The 14,539-nt window shown below is 39.3% G+C and overlaps 1 pseudogene; it reads right to left on the reverse strand.

The window, feature by feature from the left end:
* Positions 1–371: 371 nt before the first annotated feature.
* Positions 372–1,238, reverse strand: LOC148022633 (ABC transporter E family member 2 pseudogene; annotated as a pseudogene).
* Between the last annotated feature and the right edge of the window lie 13,301 nt (positions 1,239–14,539).

Below are 14,539 nucleotides of genomic sequence, written 5' to 3' on the forward strand. Positions count from 1 at the left end.
TTCCCGTCACCTAAATTTCGCTCTCAAAGGCAGATCCATGTGTGAGAATATAGCTAAGAGCAAAATTGACGCTGATGCAGTAACACCGCATTGAAGGAGAAACACAGCTCGTAGACTGCTTTCATCTAGAGTATTATATACTCCTCGTGACATGCACTATATGGCATACTGCACAGCCTGTAGCACAGTACCCAAATTGGCAGCAATTTTTCACAACTGTTATATCTGGTAACAACTCCAATACCCGGAAGATTCCAGTCAAAAGTTACTACATCAGCTCATGGAAAATGGCAGTTTGACTAACAAGCTTCAAGATGATGCCATAACACAGTTGAATCATCTTTCTCATGTTTAGCTTTCAAAAAAAACTCTTAGTCATCCAAGTAATAATAGGAGCCTGCAGATTTCTGCTCCCTATCTTTTGTAGAATCCAGCTTGTTGATATGAGGCCGATAGTTTGTGGGATCACGTCTGAAAGTAATATCCAGATGCGATAGAAACAGGTTCATGCCAGTCAAGAGAGACTGTGGTGTATTCGCAACATAGTCAACTGATGGTTTTTCCTCATACATAATGACCCTGTCAGCCAGGTATGTTGCCATAATGAAGTCATGCTCAACAGCAAATGCAGTCTTTTTAGCATGCAAGATAAAGCGTTTGATCACTTTTGCTGCCACAATACGCTACTCTGAATCAAGGTAAGCACTCGACTCCTCGATAAGATATATGTCTGCAGGCTTTCCGAGGCACAAACATAAAAGCAACCCTCTGGTCTCTTCCTCCATGAAGACTTATGGTACATCGACCATGTATGACTCCGTCATGAGCGTTCCTTTCTGCTCATCCCTACATTGATGACCTTTGCATTTGGGTGGCGTCTATGGTATTCACGAATCTCTTTCAGGCGGTCATAGAAAGCACTGTACACATTTTGTCCATTGCACTGTGTCCACCAAAAGCAGCAATCTCATCTGCTCTAGCTCTGTCTTTGTCTTCATAAATCTCAATCTGTTTTAGCTTCTATGGTCCAAGCTCTATAAGCTCATCTATTGAGTCGTAATTGTTCAGGTCAATCATAAACTCCTCGTTACTTGTAACTTCAGTTCCTGTATTTCGCATCTGCCTGATGAATGATTGACAGAAGCGCCCTTCTTACAGCCGCTTACAGCCGTATCTGCCTCCAGATCTTTTTCCACAACATAAGCATGATTCCGTCTTGCCTCATCCAATGCTCTCATACCAATGCAAGCTTTTTATGATAGGAAGTACAGAACCACTATCTGGTAGCATTCCTCTCCAACAACCTCATTCCAATCATTCCGTTCCAAGTCCAAGCATCCCTCCCTATCAGCGCTGTTTTTTCCCTTGCTTTTTCTCCCCTCCTTCGGACTAATAAAGCGGCCCCCCTCTTACAATTTCAGCATGTATTATTTTGCCTTTTTCAGCTGCTCCTATGCTGCCACAGCTAATTCTGCTTTCGATTGCAGTCAAATTTGTGACAAATTACAAGCACACCATCAATATCAAAATGCTTTGCAAGATACAAGTTGTGGCCATCATCCATATCCTTCTTGAATTGCACCCAATCATAAGCATGGGGAGCCAATATTACCTGCACATCATTCAGTTGAAGCTGAAACTGGTTGTAATAAGTAGAATACAATGTTTCCTCATAAGTATCTGTGCCTCCACTAGTGGATGCTAGCTTTGGCCACCATATGTTTGGAATTTCCATATTCTCTTTATGTGACCAATGCAACGTTTTGCAATCCTCCAAGAATATACTCTTTGACTATTTTAATGATTTCAACATTGCAGTATGCATCACAACAATCAGTTGACTACCAAAAGAGTCTTCCAGATTTTGTGGAAATATAAGAACTAGACTCTCTATTTGAATTTCCATGCTGATATGTCTTCCCATAGCCACAAGCTTTCAAGCCACACACATAAGTAATAGCATCCTGACCGATGCTTTTGAGTGTCATCTCATCAAGGAATTCCAATGCTTCTCTACCACAGCCATGTTCAACATATCCTGTCATAAGTGTCGTCCAGGATACGACATCTTGATCTGACATATTGTCAAATACTTCTTGGGCTTTTCCAAGCATACCAGATTTTGCATACATGTCGACCAAAACATTATTGATTAATTCCTCTTGCTCCAAACCCTCTTCCACGTAGAACAAAAGTATAAACACAACAACTAAATATGTACAAAGTATCAAATCCCACACACAACTTTTGGGTGGTTTTCACACCTCGAATGCGCAGCAATACGACAACATCCAATTTTGGGTTGGTCCGATCGGCCCAGAGGTCCGATTTTGGTCACGTCCGATTCTTGCAATGGTCCGATATTCTAGGAATTGGATCGGACAGGGTGGTCCGATTCTAGTAGTCGAATGATCCGATTTTGGGACTGGTCCGATTCTAGGTGGTCTGATCGAAAAGGTGGTCCGATTTTCGGAGTCGGACGGTCCGACTCCAGAGATAGGGAAATCCTATTCTGGGACTTGGATGAAATGTTTTTGACTTCGCGGCCAACGTCTACTCCACCGAATCATCCAGTGCCTTCCAGATAGGTGCAAACACTACAAGGAAATGCCAGACATGCCTGGAATCACTGTGGTGCTCGAATCAAATGGCACTCTGAGGATCTATGCCCCTATTTCCCTGTTTTAGCATGTTATATAGCAATAGAAAACCCTACTGTTTGCTTCTTTTTCTTTTTTTTTTCCTACCCTAGATGCATACAAATCACAAAGCAATCACCTTCACTACTCCAACATGCTTTTCCAAATCCAAAACAACCAAAAACCTACTTGCTAAGGAGATTGAATACCTCTTCAACTCCCTCGCTTCCTACCTATCTACCTCAAGCACCGGTTCGAGGAAAACCCTAGTCCAATACTCGATTTGAAGCATGCAAGCACTCAAGGCTTGAATCTGTTGGTCTCAGCAATGGAGCCAAAATGTGGGAGCTTTCGCTCAGCCGCCAAGACCCTCGGACTGCTTATTGTTTCAAGCATTCCAAGCCGAGCACTAATGGCTACCTCTCAAAGAGCCGAAACGCCATCCATATCTACGAGTGTAGTGATCTTACCTCCATGTCGATCGAGTTACCTCCTCTCCTGCGCACTCCGGTAGCTCCATGATCCAAGTGCAAGCCTCAAGCAAGCTCCATCCTCAAGCTCCACGCTCCAAGCTCCATTGCCGTGAGCAAGACAAGAGAAGAAAAGAGAAGAGAAGGAGAGAGGAGAAGATGGAGAGCTTCTCCTCCCCGGTCCCTCACCCTCACACACTCACTCCCTCACACTCTCACACTCCCTCTCTCAAGCATAAGCTCAAGCAAGCAAGAAGAAGAAGAATAAGAAGAAGAAGAGGAGAGCTACTTTTGGCCACACACAAGAATGAGCTTCTCATTCACTTTTCAACTTTATATACAAAACCCTAAATACCTTTTGGGTGGTCATCCCCTTATCCCCTTTTTTACATGGCCGACCGTGGCTTAGGCCCTTTTTGCCATTGTCCTTTTATCTTCCTAGCTTCCTTTCCACCGCCCGTCTACATTTACAAATTGCACGGGTGAGAGCCTGATGCCCCTTGAATTAAACCATGATGCACTTGCGCTCTTTTACTAAAGTATTGATTTGTGCTTTTCCTTGTGCACCTTTCTCCCTTATTTAGGACTTTTCTCCTTGTGCATCTTTGTCTTTCGTTTCTCTTTGCCTTGGCCTTTGTCTTTGTCTTCTATTTTAGCTTTTCCGGATTTTTCACCTTCGTACTATGGAAGATAGGGTGATATTTCAAGACCAACCTATGAATAATGGGCATGCCATAGGGTTGAAAGAGGGATACAAGTTCAAATTCAACAAGAAAGGCAACCAACAGGATTACCACATAGGCAGCAACCACTGGCATCAACAATAGTTATGCTAGTAGAGATATTTGAAGAGATCATAAAAGGGTAATCTATAGGCCAACAAGTCATGGAGAGAAGTAATGAAGTTCATCTAGAAAAGGTATTATGTACATAGGAGGAATTGAAATCTTAGCAAGTACTAGAACTATATATAAAATATGATTGTTCTTATTGCATTGAATTGGAATTGTACATAGAATGTGATTGTTCTTATTGCATTGTACTAGAGAACTTTCCTAAGGAGACTCAAGTACTAGCCACTAGCAAAGCTAAAGAAAGGAAGAAGATGGATTGGGATGTGTAGGAGAAAGCTAGGAAAGCAACACTAAATGAGGTGCAACGATTGCAAAGAAAAGAGGGGAAAATTAGTTGAGCCCTGTAGATTCTTTGCATGAAATGCAGGAAAGACAAAAGATTATTGAAGAATAGGAATGTTTGCAAGAAAGATAGGAGATTATTGAAGAATAGGAATCTCTACAAGAAGTATTTCCATAGAAAAATGGTAATCAAGAAGATTTTAGTCTAAATTACCAACAAGATGGCTCTCATGAACTATTTAGAGCCTTTGCCAAATCATCCTTGAAATTAACTTTGGAATAAACATTGGATTTGATTTAATGTTTTAAAGAGAAGTTACTTTAAAAAATCATAAGTAGCCAAGGAACAATGCAATAAAAGTATGCTAAAGATGCAAAGGGCACATCAAAATGCCGAGTAATTATTTCTACCTAGATAGAGGTAGTGGATTGTAAGATACATACTATTCAAGTGGAGTAATTGGGAAGAAAGTTTAATGATGTACTGTTAGATGGTGGATCATAAGTCAATATAATTCTTGAAGAATTATATGTATCTAGCAAGTTGTAAATATTAGTTTTAGCACACTTTCAAGTTAAAATAGCATATTAGAGGAGACTTCGACCTCTAAGAATTTTGAAGAATCATTTGATCAAAGTAGCAAGTTTGAGATTCAGAGTAAGTTTTGTTGTGCTCCACATAGAATTTTTAAGTGCTGCTTACCAAATCTTGTTTTCAATACTTTGGTTCAGGTTATTTGAGCTAAAGGAAGAATAAGGAGTAAATACATGGTTTAGGTTTGAAATGTATATTGATATGATTTTAACCAAATATAATGCGTCACACAAAAATTTGTGATGTGCCTAATTAAGGAGCCTTTAGTGGCACGAATTTTGGTGGTCCATCAAGATATATTTCTAAGTGACACTGTCCATAACTCCTTGGAATATCACGAGGTTTGTCACCTAGGTTTTCTTGAGTCCACCTCTCGTAGGGAAGGTTCTGGCCTTTCCCACAAGGATGGACTTGAATCGATCTCTTAAAAAAGTTACTAATCTCATAGTTTTCTTCTTATGAATACATACTCGATATTATAAAGGTTGATCATAACCCCTTGTAATCAGTAGGTCACTTAGATCTTTTACAACATGATCAAATTGAGAAAAAATAGTACTAATATTAGGTAATATGATTCCTTACCTTATAAGAAAAACCCATGTGCAACTCCCTTCATTCTAATCTCATGAGCAACCTTTACTTTCAATAAGCGATCATTACACTATTTCTATGCAATAGCAAACTAGCTTAGGTATTGAAGAATTGAAGCCATGACTTATGACATAGAGAGTTTCTTTAAAAAGAACTAAAGGAAAATATTAAGAGTAGGAAGAGGGAACACATGGAGTCCTTTGCAAGGAATACGTTGATGTGATCTTGCTGGACAAAATGGTAGAGTAGAAGTTTCATCACTGAGCCATCTTCTAACTTAAAGCCTTGGTCTTTCTTCTAAGCTTGTTGATTACCCCACAAGTCTTGAGTCTTAAAATTCCATATCTTGTACAAGGATTTGTTAGGCCATGATCACTAATAGGTTCTCTCAATAATGGATAGAGTGAGAGGAAGGAAAATTTATGCTCATTTCTCATTGATTGAGTGCCGTATGGAAAAAAGGATGAATCCTTCTCTTATCTTTTTGTATAATTATTCTTCCTATCTTCTCTTTTCTCTATCCTTTCATCTCTTTCTATTTCTATCCCTTGCCTCTCTCTCTCTCTCTCTCTCTCTCTCTACCTCTCCCTCTTTCTCTCTACGTATCTTGATCTTTACCTCTCTCTCTCTCTCTCTCTCTCTCTCTCTCTCTCTCTCTCTCTCTCTCTCTCTCTACATATCCCTATCTTTGCCTTTCTTCTTAGGCTTTATCTATTCTATAGTAGCACTTCATTGAGGGACTTAGGATACCACTATCATATCTCCTTCAATATAATTCCAACATGTCTTTGTGGCAAACTATGTCGAATTTTTTGAATCTAGTGAACCAAGGGAGAGTACTAGTGAATGCCTCAAGTTTTGAAGAGAACTAATGGAGATGGCATTTGGAAATATAGGAATGGTGCATGAAACTACTCCATGAATTGTGGGCCTCTAGTTAGAAGGTATTCAACCATCCTCTAGACTACGAAGGATGTGAAGTGTATTGGGAGGGTCTAGAGGAGCCAATAAGGAAATATCAATAAAGGAGGACCAACTTGGCCATAAATTTTGATTTTAAAATCTCACAAGAAAAAGGTTTCTGCAAGACCCTTGAATAGTGTGCATGTATCAATCAAATTAGGGAAGAATACTGATAGAAGCTAGAAGGAGGAATAGGATGTCGATGCAGTGATGTGAAGCTTGTTAACTTCCAAAAGACAAGCTCCAAAGTGAACATTTGATATTAAATTCATGGAAAGTTTGTAAGATTTAGCTATACTATCTTAGAGTTGATGACATTGCAAGGTCAAGACTGCGCCTATCTAGGGACCATGAAAGAGCTAATGTGCTCCATTGCATTTATCCTAGGGGGCATAGACTCCTTGATCCATAGTGCCATGGCTATTATAACTTTCCCAGTATGCCCAGCATACATGCAGTAGCTCCTATAGGTGAAAATTCAGACCTATTTTAATCACGAAACATTTTGTCTCCTTTGGATAGGCTTCTCAAGAACCTCATTAGCTATCATGACCTTGCCTTTATCACCACCTATAATTACCTTCAACTTCTGGTCAAATTTCTAGAGCAAGCACTAATGCTACATTTAGATGGATTGCCACCATTGTTTTTTAATATGAACTTGTAGTGATTTCTTCAAAGATATTTATCCTATTGTAAAGTTAAGAGCCAAGCTCACCTCTAGGAAAATTCTAATACCTTTAGTTCAAAGTAGAGTCCGAAATGAAGTCTTGAAATGTATATATGCACTCTACAAGGACTATCAAGAGCCCATAGAATGGGTAGGGTGCCTATCTTTGGCACAAAAACCCTAAAATTTGGGTCCATGTATAAAAAGGATGAGATTTAAATAGAGAGGGTCATTCTTTTATATCCAACTTGAGATTTTTCCTTCTCTCATCTACCTTATTCATAGAGAGAGAGAGAGAGAGAGAGAGAGAGAGAGTATTGGAGAATCTCTTATCCATTGCTCGAGCTGTTCTCTTCTTTTTCCTCCTCTTCTTGATCAAACTTTGGGGATTCAATCAGCTCAATGTTTTCTTGGAAATAGATAAACTTGCATGATTTCCCAGTACTCTTTGTACATCCTTTGCATTATTGGTAATCTTGCATCCATACCTATTTCCATTTGACCTTGATTTCTCAAAACTATATCATGCACAAAGTAGAGACTCTATCTCCAAGCATGCATTAAAGGCATATGATACATATGTGAAAGTTGTGAGTCCCATTTTTGCCCCACAAGTTCTGAAACAAGTAATGCATTTTTTGCCTTAATTAGGCCAAAATGTTTGGTTCTCCATGTCTCACCATTGATGAAGTACAATATAGTTGAAACCAAGTTGTTATGTTTGTGGTTAGTTACTAATCACAAGGTTGGCACACTATAAATGAACATTGAAGGCCCAAAATGGAGACATCTAATGGGTATACAACAAAGATTCCTCACATTCTTAGAAAGCATGATACTTAGTGATTATGGCCTATATCAATGATGGCCAACAAATTGACATGCTAATGCCTTAAGAAAGAAGTTGAAGTTCTATGTAGTCCCCTAAGTCCATGTTGAGACAACTACTATAAGATCTATAACCTTCAAGGAAATCAAAGGGCAATGCAAGAGCCGCATATATGTATACTTGGTTAGTGCCAAAATGTATTGAACATACCTACCTAGTATCTTGAAATGTATTTACGAAGTTTTCCAAAGTTCTCATTCTCTGTAGCTTGAAAAATATAATGATGTTTATTCACTCATCTATGCTTTTATGCTTATAACTTTGATATGAATAGAACTCTAGGTAGCACAGAATAGCTAGGGAAATGCAAAAGCATCATATAATGCATGGAAAATGTAGAATTATCTTATAGTGCCAAAACGAAGCATGACTAGAAACAACTCCCTTTTTCCGAATTTGGAACTCATACACAAAACTCACATGAGAAAGAGGGCATAGACATAGATAAAGACAGAGAGGAAGAGAGATTGGCAATGAGAAGAAATAATACATCCCTTATGTATGTGATGTGTCTTGAACATTGCTAGCTAAGGTTGATCTGCCATATTTCTAAAGGGATCTTCATTTACAAAGCCAGTTCTATAGCAAGGATCCTCAATTTCTACAAGTAAGTGCATCTGTCATGCTAAGCAATGGAGGCATGCGCGTGGGCGTAAGATGATTCAAACAATGGGTGTTTTGGTTGGTCGTTGGGAATGTCGGGAATTACGAAACTTTGGCAGGGAGAAGGCTCGAGAGGGAGCGTGCGAGGTTGGCTGCGATGGCTGCCTTCACCTGGCCTCTTCTCGGGAGGGGCCTTGTTGTATCACTGCTAGAAGAAGAAGCAGAAGAGGCAGAAGAGGAAGAGGGAGAGGAAGGCAAGGTCTGATGGTCGCTCAGGCCCATGCCCAGAAGACGAAGGTGCAGTCTTTTGTACTCCTTGTTTGTTAGTTGAGAGAGAGAGAGAGAGAGAGAGAGAGAGAGAGAGAGAGGATGGACTTGTCTTTTGTTAGTTGAGGGAGAGAGAGGGTGGACTTGTCTTTTGTTAGTTGAGAGAGAGAGGATGCGCTGCTTGGCTTTGCTACGAGAGAGAGAGCTTAAATATTCACCATGCGTGGTGGGTTTTCCTGTACGAAGCTGCCTTTCGAATCTGAACGGCCCACCATATCGCCAACCTATCCGATCTGCAGATATCCTTTCGTAGCATTACTACCACCTCTACTGGGATAACTTCTTTCTTTCTTTTTCTCGCCCCCTGCCGCCCCCCCCCCCTTGGTGGATATTGCGAGCGCAGCTGGGCCACCATCCATCGCCTTGTCATCCCAAATCCGCCATATCCTTTCTCCGTCCATAAACTAAGCAAAGGTCAAAACCTTTAACGATTCTTTATGAACCTATAAAAACAATTTATGGTGGAATCTATTCCTAAAGGTTCTAGGTACAATGATTTACATGCTAGTAATATATATTTCCTCTCAGTACAATATGATATATATTTTCCTAGTGAGTTGCAAAGATCAATGAGCAATCTAGGTCACCTTTGTGTGCCCACAACATGAATAAACCATTCTCCTATACATCAATAGAAACTTTTTTAATTTTTAAATATTGAATTAGAATATCGCTTTCTAAACTCATTATGAAGGTCCTTTTCTGGGAGATATGTTGTCCTTTTCTATAAGTTGAGATAATCTCCGATAAACAAACGAGAAGCAGACCACGCTCTTGGAGCAAATTTTCAATATTTAATATTTGGTAAAGCATTAGGAAAGAAGTGGACTTAAAATAAATTCAGACTTTCACTTTTGCAATTGTTTTCCAAAGCTGTGTACACCCACTTCATCAATCGTTTATTATGAAAGCATTTTACTTGAAGGTTGGCGATATGTATGTTTAAGATATGAATCTCATGTAAAATATGCATTATTCATTGGACAAGAGGTCATAGACAAATGGCACAAGGGATGGATGGTTGACATAAGGGGTGGAATTTTGGTGCTTGGGTTAATAGAATCACATGTTGTACAACATTACCTCTAGTAATTTATGGCTTCCTAGCCTCAGGCCATTGAAAAAATGGGCTATAAGTTATATAGAACTAGGGATCCCAACATGGAAAATAAAAGAACAATCTATGCGGTAGTTGACCTTTTTTTTTTGCCCAAACATCTTTCTAGTTGGTTAATGTTTTGGGCCTACATGTATGCTCTAGACTAATTTTGAAAACCTACTTGTGGAAGTGTCAAATTGCTTTGCTCAAAATTTTTACTTAATTAGCTCCACATCAACTTCCTTCTCCACACGATAGACCATAATAAAAGCATAGTCATTATTGAACAATGAAGCTCTTCCACATTAGAAGTTAAGGCTCTAACAAGAGAGATATAGGTCTAACCATGCTTCTAATGTTGGAAAACATATCATGTGAGGTCTTGCATTATTTCTAACTTTGTAAGGGATTTCAATCTCTATAAGAACCTTCTTTGCCTCTTAGAAGTTAGGATATTGTTATAGATTTTCAAACAATATGTAAAGAAGAGGACAAGAGAGAGAGAAGAGGAGAGAGAATATTGAAGAGAGGAGAGGGAGAAAAGGAGAGAGAAAGCCCAGAGAAGGAGAGAGAAAGGCAAAAAGAGAGAGAAACAAGGGGAGAAATCCATGGAAGCTCTATGAAGATGAAGAGATAGTTCTTGTTAATTCTTGGATTGGTAACTAGGTCTCTTAATGCCTTTCATACCCTAGTCAATGTGACTTAGTATCAACTCATGGTTTCCATGTGGTCTCACTTGTTACACTCCTTCTTGACCCCAAAGAAATTTTCCCTGAAAAAAAAAACAAAAGAGAGGGACGGACTACATGGGTTAAGGAGTGGGGCTACAAAAAACTAGTTTCAATAGCATTACAATGAGAGAAATTTTGGAGAGGGGAGTTTATATCTAAGAGAAAACGAGGTATATGGGTATATAGATATGATATACATGTAATGGGTACTAGTACATGGGAACTTGGCTACCAATCCATCGCAAATGGGGACTTGAACACTGCGGATAGCATGCTATCTACCACAAGCCTACTGGGGTAAATCAACCATAACTTTGATGGGTTTCTTTAAATGGGGTGTGCCATATGTCAAAACAAAGCTTATAATGAGCAATTTCATGCTATATATGAAGATCTTCGTTGTAATTAATGTAGGTACAAAACAACTCTAAGATAGAGTGTTATCTACATGTAGTCTAGTGACAAAATAGGGCATGCTTAGTTAGTCTTTAGCCCATTAAGCCTCTCTTAAGTAGGGAAATACCTCCAAAATGGTGACTGGTCACCAAGAGGCTTCTTTCAAGGGTATGCTTTGACATTTTATGAGGTATTCTTTAATGCATCAAGACCTTAAATGCTTATCGCACTACCAATGATTGCCTCAAGGGTATATTGGATGGTGCCTTCTTCATCTATGGGGGGTAATTCCTCTATATAGTCCATCGAGGTGCCAATGAAGAGCTTTAGATAGCTGACATGAAAGAAATTGTGAATTTTAGTTGAGGAGGGGAGTTCTAAGTGTTAACTTAAGTCATCGATCGACTCTCTTTATGATCCGATATGGGCCATAGGACATGTGGGCCATCTTATTACGTTTGCCATTCTTGAGAGTGGAGTAACAAGACTTCATCACTTCCAAAAGGACCAACTCTCCCTCTTGGAACTCCATGTGTGCCATCTTCTCTCATCGGCATAAAGCTTCACATGATTTTTTGCTTTCCAAAGATTCACCTTATATTGCTAAAGCAGGATATGCATACACTCTTACTCCTCTTTTCTTTGAGGGTTTATCTTGTCATTGAACATGACTGTAGGGAGGAATATTGTATATCCATATAGTGCCTTAAAGGAGAAACCCCAATGCTAGAGTGAGTCAATATTTTGCATACAAACTCAGCCAAATGGAGCCACATATCCCAACTGTTCTATACATCATGGGAAAAAGTGCCTCAAATAGGTCTCAAGCCATTTATTGATCCACTTGGTCTAGTCATCAATCTAGGGGTGGCATGTTATGGATGGAGCAATATTGGTACCCATAGATGTAAAAATTGCCTACCAAAATTTTCTCATAAACTTAGCCTCCTTGTCATGCACTATGACTTGGGTAATCCATGCAATTTAAATACATACTCGAGTGGCTACTTGAGATATGTAGTATATTGAGTCTTAGTGAGGATGAAGTGAGCAGCTTTGGTAAGCCTATCTACTACCATATATATACTACTCCATCCTTTCTTAGTTATGGGCAAGCCTATAATAAAGCCCATGGTGATGTGTATCCATTTCTCCTCACAGATAGACAAGGATTGCAATAAACTAGCTATTTGAGGAGTGTTATCCTTGTTTTGTTGGCATGGAATGTAGCTAGACTAGCAGTGTGGAAAGAATGCATGCCTTCCATTATCGTCCATGTACAAGATAAAATGTGGGGGAATGACATTCTTGTCATAGTACCATATGATCCATTCTTAAGTTTATATTGAGAGTTTTTTCAATTACCCCATGTTGTAATTTCTAAATTATGTGTTGAATTCACTATAAGATATAGGCCTTATACCGATGTTAAAAGTGACGAAAATGTAAATAAATAAATTTGCCCCCGTCGTCGCAAAAATCATCGTTATTGGCGACACCATAGAACAGTCAGTATTAGCATCGTTATCAGCATCACTATTTACGTCGGTATCAGCGTCGCATTTTGTGATGTTGATACCGATGCAAATAATGATGCACTGACAAAGCTTTTAATTCACTTCAACCCTGTTTAATAACATCAATTTCTAGTCCATAAACAAGCTCCAAAATTTCACACAATCACAAGAATAAGCCTCTCTAATCACTCTCAAATGAAGCCCTGATGTTTAGAGGTCAATGCCATCACTTGCAACCACATAGATCACTTGATTGCCCTTCAAGAAGACAAAAACAGTGGGCTGCCCTATTTTATGACAGGTTTTAGTAGTCCAAAATAGCCCCATACACCCCCAAAATCTCCCCTTTACTTGCCCCAACGTCACTCAAGTACTTGGGCACAAGAGGGGCTTCAATGGACCATGAAAACGGTAAGAGAATGGAAGAAGATGTACATAAGAGCAGGCTGAATACTTTATCTCTATTTTCCCCTTTTATGGATTATCATACCACTCATTTTTGTAATACCAAATGGATGGGCAAGAAATACTCTCACCTTCTTTATTTGCATCTCCTCTCTTTCTTGAGTTTGCTCTAAGTTTGCATGCATTGGAGCATGCACAATAGCCTTTAGCTCTTCCTCCATCTGCCACAGATATGCGGCCTCAAAAATTGCACCGAAAAATGTAGGCTACTCTTCTCTTCAATTTACTCACAAAAGTTGACCATATAGATCACTTACAAGTCACGCAAGTCCATTATTTCAAGTCCCATACAAACCAAGTGGACTTTTGTGCACTCTTCTTGATTTCCAAGAAAATACTCCTCATGAACCAATGTGACATAACCTGTAGACTGTCAGTTACCTCCTGTTGATCAAGTTGAGGGTCCGCATAGATTTAATTTTTGTCAATTTACATGATACAAACTGAAAATTGCATGTCAAGTTACAAAGGAACTTATGAGATCAAATGGTATCTAGGTCAAATGTTGGGAAATAATGACTGAATTATGTATGAAAGTTTCTCATGTGAATCCTAATGAAGTTCTTCTGCAAACATAAGAACTCCATGATTTATATCATGAACAGAAAACTCTTTGACATTCACCCCCTCCTAACCTGCACATCCTCCAGCACGTGCCATTTCATAAAATTGTAGGTTAAGGAGGCTCTCCTTCTAACATATCTTCATCTTCATCCTCTAAGTCTTCTTCTTTTTCCTTGTCTTCAAGTAGATGGCTCACATTCAAGTAATCAACCTCATAAGTAGAAGACTCTCTTCGTTTGAAGAGCTTGATATGTTTGCCTGCTATTGGTATCTTGATCATGGTCCCATCCATCTCAGCCAAAGTGTAAGTAGCATTATCATGTACCACCTTTACCACATATGGTCCAAACCATCGCTTGGCTAGCTTCCTATTAGCACTATATTGATTGTCCAGGATGCTGTCATAGACAAGTACCCAGTCATTCTCTTGGATAGCTCTTGGACGGAGTCGACACTTGTCAAACCTCTTCTTATTTTTCAACCTTGCTGCCTTCAACCTTTCAATGGCAAACTTGACATCCTCTGGCCTTCTTTCAAGCTACCTTATGCGTAAAATCAATAGCTTTTCTCTATTTATGCCTTCATCCCAAGGCAAGATACTCCATGTGACAATAGACTCCTCAATAGGCATAATAGGTGGCTACCCATATATTAGTTCAACTGGCATATAACCTGTTACTGCACTATGGGTAGTTCTATGAGCCCATAATGTGAATGGAAGCATTTTAGGCCATTCTCTCATCTTCCCTCTACAAGACTTTGCCAAAGCTTTGAGAATCGATTGATGACCTCTTTCACTTTTACCATTGCCTTCAGGATTGTAGGCTGATGCAAGAGATAGCTTGATTCCCAATTGAGCAAAGAAATGGCGAGCCTCATCG

Source organism: Lygodium microphyllum, chromosome 16 (assembly GCF_053477565.2).
Source record: "Lygodium microphyllum isolate KBCC chromosome 16, Lygodium_microphyllum_v1.1.10, whole genome shotgun sequence".
Taxonomy (NCBI): Eukaryota; Viridiplantae; Streptophyta; class Polypodiopsida; order Schizaeales; family Lygodiaceae; genus Lygodium; species Lygodium microphyllum.